Raw genomic sequence first — 5335 nt, 5'->3', positions numbered from 1 at the left:
AGGGCACACTGAGGTATGAGGTGAACCCCTGAGGCCTTGGACAGCTCGACCCCTGTGGCTTTCCAGGGTATAGGCCCAAGGCTGCTCTCATGGGTTGGAGTTGAGTGCCTGCAGCTTTTCCAAGCTCAGGGTGCAAGCCACTGGTAGTTCTACTGTCCTGGGGCCTGGAGGGCAGCAATGCCATTTCCACAGCTCCAGTAGGCAGTGCACCAGTGGCAGCTCTGTGTGGGCGCTCCAACTCCACATTTCCTCCAAGCATTGCCATAGGAGAGGCTCTCGGTGGGGGCCCTGCCACTGTGGCAGGCTTCCGCATGGGAACCCAGGCTTTTGAATACATCCTCTGAAATCTAAGTGAAAGCTGCCAAGTCTCCTTCACTCTTGCATTCCATGTGTCCACAGACATAATACTATGTGGAAGCTGCCAAGGCTTATAGCTTGTGCCCTCCAAAGCAGCAGGTGGATCTGTACCTGGGGCCATTTTAGCTGAGGCTGGAGCTGGAGCGGCCTGGATGTGGAAAGCAGTATCCCGAGGCTACACAGAGCAGCAGGGCCCTGGACCTGGCCCATGAAGCCATTCTTTTCTCCTAAGTCTCTGGGCCTGTTACGGGAGTGGCTGCCACAAAGACTTGAAATGCCTTCAAGGTCTTTTTCCCATTGTCTTGGCTATTAGCGTTTGGCTCCCTTGCAGTCATGCTGATCTCTCTAGCAAGTGGTTCTCCACAGCCCACTTGAATTCCTCCCCTGAAAATGCTCCTTCCTTCTCCACCACAGGACTGGGCTGCAAATTTTCCAAACTTTTATGCTCTGCTTCCCTTTTAAATATAACTTTGAACTTAAAGTCATTTCTTTGCTCCTGTATCTGATCTAAGCTTTAAATGTAGCTGTGGCACATTAAGTTCAACCTTCCACAAAGCTCCAGGACATGGAAACAATGCAGCCAAGCCCTTTCCTAGGGCATAACATGGGTGACCTGTGCTCCAGTTCCCAGTAACTTCCTCATTTCTATATAAGACCTCATCTTAAAGGTCTTCACTTCAATAGACCTCACTGTTCATATTTCTATCAACCTTTTGGTCAAAATACTTAAAAACTCTCTAAGAAGTTCCAAACTCTCCCTCATCTTCCTGTCTTCCTCTGAACCCTCCAAACTCTTTCAACCTCTGCACCTTGCCCAGTTCCAAAGTTGCTTTCACATTTTCAGGTATCTTTATAGCAATGCCCAACTTCTTGGTACCAATTCTCTGTGTCAGTCTATTTGTGTTACTATAAAGGAAAACATAAGACTTGATTATTTATAAAGAAAAGACGTTTATTTTGGCTCATGGTTCTTCAGGCTGTACAATCATGGCACCAACATTTGTTCATCTTCTGGTGAGGCCTCAGAAGCTTGCAATCATAACAGAAGGTGAAGGAGGAGCAGGCATATCACATGGTGAGACAATAAGAGAGAGAGAGGGATGTGTCAGGCTCCTTTTCAAACAAGATCTCACATGACCTCACAGAGCAAGAACTCACTCATTACTGTGGGGAGAGCAGCAAGCCATTCGTGAAGGATCTGCCCCCATAACCCAAACACCTTCCACCAGGCTCCATCTCCAACATTGAAAATCACATTTCAACATAAGATTTGGAGGTGACAAATATTCAAACCATATTAATGACACACATGAGAAGTTTTGTTACATATACACAATGCATAGTGATCAAGTCAGGTTATGTAGGGTGTCCGTCTCCTGAGTACAATACATTTTTGTTAAGTATAGTCACTCTGCTCTTCTATAAATCATTGAATTTATTCATTCTATCTTACTGTATGTTTGTACACTTTAAGCCACTTCTTTTCATTCACACTTTCTTCCCACTCACTCTTCCCAGTCTCTGTTATCTATCATTCTACTCTCTATCTACATGTTACCAAATATTTTAGCTCCCACATATAAATGAGAAAAAATAACATTTGTCTTTTTCTGTGCCTGGATTATTTCAGTTAAGATAATAACCCCTAGTTCCATACATGTTGCTGCAAATGAGATGATTTCTTTTTTATGGGTACATAGTATTCCATTGTGTGTGTGTGTGTGTGTGTGTGTGTGTGTGCATCGCATTTTCTTTATACATTCACCCATTGATGAACACTAAAGTTGATTCCATATTTTTGCTATTGTGAATAGTACTGCCGTAAACCAGTGAGTGCAGGTATGCATTTGATATATTGAGTTCTTTTACTTTGGGTGGATACCCAGTAGTGGGATTGCTGGATAGTATAGTAGTTCTATTTTTGTTTTTTTTTTGAGAACTCTTCATACTGTTTTCTATAGTGCTTGTACTAGTTTACATTCTCATCAACAGTGTATAAGAGTTCCTTTTTCTCTACATTGTCACCAACAAGTATTATTTTTTGTCTTTTCAATAATAGCCATTCTGACTGGAGACTGGGGTAAGGTGATATCTCATTGTGGTTTTGATTTGCACTTTTCTGATGATTAGTGATGTTGAGCATTTTTTCTAATACTTGTTGGCCACTTGTATGTCCTCTTTTGAGAAATGTCTGCTCATGTCCTTTGCCCATATTTTACTGGGATTTTTTTTTTCCTGTTGAGTCATTTGAGTTCTTTGTGGTTTTGGTCCATTTGCATCACTATAAAGGAAAACAGTGTGATGCTGAAGACATTTAGATCTCAGAAAGGGTGTGGGCCACAGCACAAGCTCCTTCCTTGGAGCAGTTCCATCCCATCCCAGAGTATCCCAGAATTGGGACTGCAAATCTGTTCTGTTTCCCAGAAGCTCCCTATGTTAGTAACAGGGGTAGGGAGAGTCAAGTGATTCTCTTGTGGCCCAGATCACATAACATCATAATGGGGATGTGAGCTGCTGGAATTTTCTCATTCACCCTTTCTGCATGTTGGAAAGCCACCCCCAGCTCCCAGCCAATACTGGCCAAGCAGGCTACCTCTCTTCCTTCCCCTTTCCCACTTTTGATGTTTCTTGTCACTTTTGTGTTAAATTCCAGTATTCTCTTGGATCATGTATTCAAAGTGTGATTGTCCATATACTATTTTGGTTCTTCCAAATGGAGGAAGTGGGCATGAAATACTTCTAGTCAGCCATCTTGAAGCCCCTCCCACAAATTACCTTTTTAGGATAATATTTTAACCTCAACCTTTGAACCAGGCGAACCAGAATGTGAACAAGATAATCAGGCTTGCTTTCTTTCTCTCTCTTTCTTTCGCTTTTCTTTTCTTTTCTTTTCCTTTCTTTTGAACTTTTACTCTCCCAATTCTGAGATTTCATTCTTGGATTTTCTTTATGGGATGAGAAAACAAGAGGTCACTAAAGAATATTGTAGCATCACTGTCTTGCATATTATCAGGTGGGTACAATGGGCAGCAATATGCATCTAGTTCTCATAAAGCTTCAATTTACTTAGATGCCTCTGTTATTGAAAAATAGGCTCCTTTCCTCAAAATGGCCTCCACTTCTTTACATTTGTTAAAACCATTAACTAGATTTGTTTGTTTAAAAGATGTTTTCCAGACTTAGTTGTCCAGGCTGGAAGAAAATCTATCATGAGCTTTTACCTTTTTTAAAAAAGCCTTACACACAGAAATTGCTTAATACACATCCATTAGATACATAACCCATAGAAGGCAGAATATCTACCTGACAAAGGTGTCCAGATCCTAATCCCTAGAACCTGTGAAAATGTAACCTTACATGGCAAAAGGGACTTTGAAAATGAGATAGTTTAGGATATTGCAGGAGGGATAGTATCCTGTATTTTGTGGAGGAATTCAATGTAATTTCAAGGGTTCTTATAAGCGAAAAATGGATTCAAGAAGGTCAGAGTAAGAGAAGGTTTGAAGATGGTACCCTGCTAGCTTTGAAGATGAAGGAAGGGCCATGAGCCAAGGTGTGCAGTTTTTAGAAGCTGGAAGAACAAGGAAATAAATTTTCTCTTCAAGCCCCCGGAACAAATGCAGCTCGGCTGATGCCTTAATTTTGGCCCAGTAAGACCCATTTCAGACTCTGCAGAGCTGTAAGATTCTAAATTTGTGTTGTTTTAAGCCACTACATTTGTGGTAATTTGTTACAGCAGCCATTGGAAACTACTACATAATCCAATTGAAAAGAAATATTTGAGAATCACTTTTCAATATTCCTCACTCTTTTCTTTAAAGAGATGATTAAAAGATGGGAAAAGCAATCCCAGAGATTTCTGATATGGACTCTTCCACTAGACTCTTCCAACAAAATCATGCCCCTATGACCCACAAGAATGAGCACAAAGAACCATGCCCACCTTCACTTTGGCCAATGTGCATTTCACCAAACTATATGCAATCACAGCAATCAATTCTAAATTATATTTTGCTCTGAAAATCAGCTCTCTGGCCTCCTGTTTAACTCCAGATTATAACAAATTCAAATACCTCTGTAGCACATGAAACAAAGACATTGCCTAATGTGTAATTTGGGAGGGAATTTAATGATACATCTGTCTGTTTTGACAAAGCACAGCCTTGAAGTATCTATTTAAAATAAAATCAGCAGATTGGCAACAATTAAAAATGAAAGCCTATAAAAAGTTTATGGAAAAAAGCATTAAAGTCTAATAGCTCTTGGTTTATGTGCCAGCACTATAGTAAATATTTCCAGCACCAAATTTCTCTACTGAAATCTTGGCATTAGCTACTGCAAAAAATACCACCATTAAACACATACACAAAATCCATCTTTTATAAAAAATAGGCAGTGGGTCCATCTGGGATCCAATAAGACTGAGAATCCTTAATATTTCCAGATATTTTATTGGATGTTGCTAAGCATTATCTTTCAAATCAGTAAGGTAGTAGAAACACGCTATTACTTTGTATAAAGTTCCTTGAAGCCTTTCTGATACTATACTAATGTTATTTTACCTGAGCAATTTACTAAGAAACTTTGGAAGTTTGTGAGTTTAGGATATTCTAAATGATCTTGGAAATATGCTGTATAGCCATAAAATATATCTATATCTTTTCTCAAAAGCTTTAGAATAATTACACCTTGAAACAATATGCAATGACAAGAGACAGATACTGCAAAATGAACTTTTAAATAAAGTTGGTCATAAAATCACAGAAATTGTCAGTGACTGAATGATACCTGTGAGAACTCTGGGGGCAAAAGTTACTGCCTATGCAGCAGCCCCAGCCCCAACACCTACTCTGCCGGCCTCTGAGACATGAATTATACCCCAATGGCAGACCTCTGTTCCCTCCTGACATTAATTCTTCTCTGCTCTCTGTCTCTGATCATACTTTGTGTCTCATCAGGTCTTCTGCTTCCTTTTCTC

General features: G+C 40.2%; 1 long non-coding RNA gene across 1 annotated transcript; it reads right to left on the bottom strand.

Annotated features, from left to right (window-relative positions):
- Window positions 1-1288: 1288 nt before the first annotated feature.
- LOC129143521 (uncharacterized) lies at window positions 1289-3302 on the bottom strand. Its single transcript, XR_008547059.2, has 2 exons — window positions 3133-3302; window positions 1289-1386 (listed from the first exon to the last, which is right to left on the bottom strand). It is a non-coding gene; the product is annotated as an uncharacterized LOC129143521 (long non-coding RNA).
- Window positions 3303-5335: the final 2033 nt, after the last annotated feature.

This window comes from Pan troglodytes, chromosome 2 (assembly GCF_028858775.2).
Source record: "Pan troglodytes isolate AG18354 chromosome 2, NHGRI_mPanTro3-v2.0_pri, whole genome shotgun sequence".
Taxonomy (NCBI): domain Eukaryota; kingdom Metazoa; phylum Chordata; class Mammalia; order Primates; family Hominidae; genus Pan; species Pan troglodytes.
Note: the sequence above shows the minus strand (reverse complement) of the source record. Positions and strands in the feature narration are given on the sequence as shown.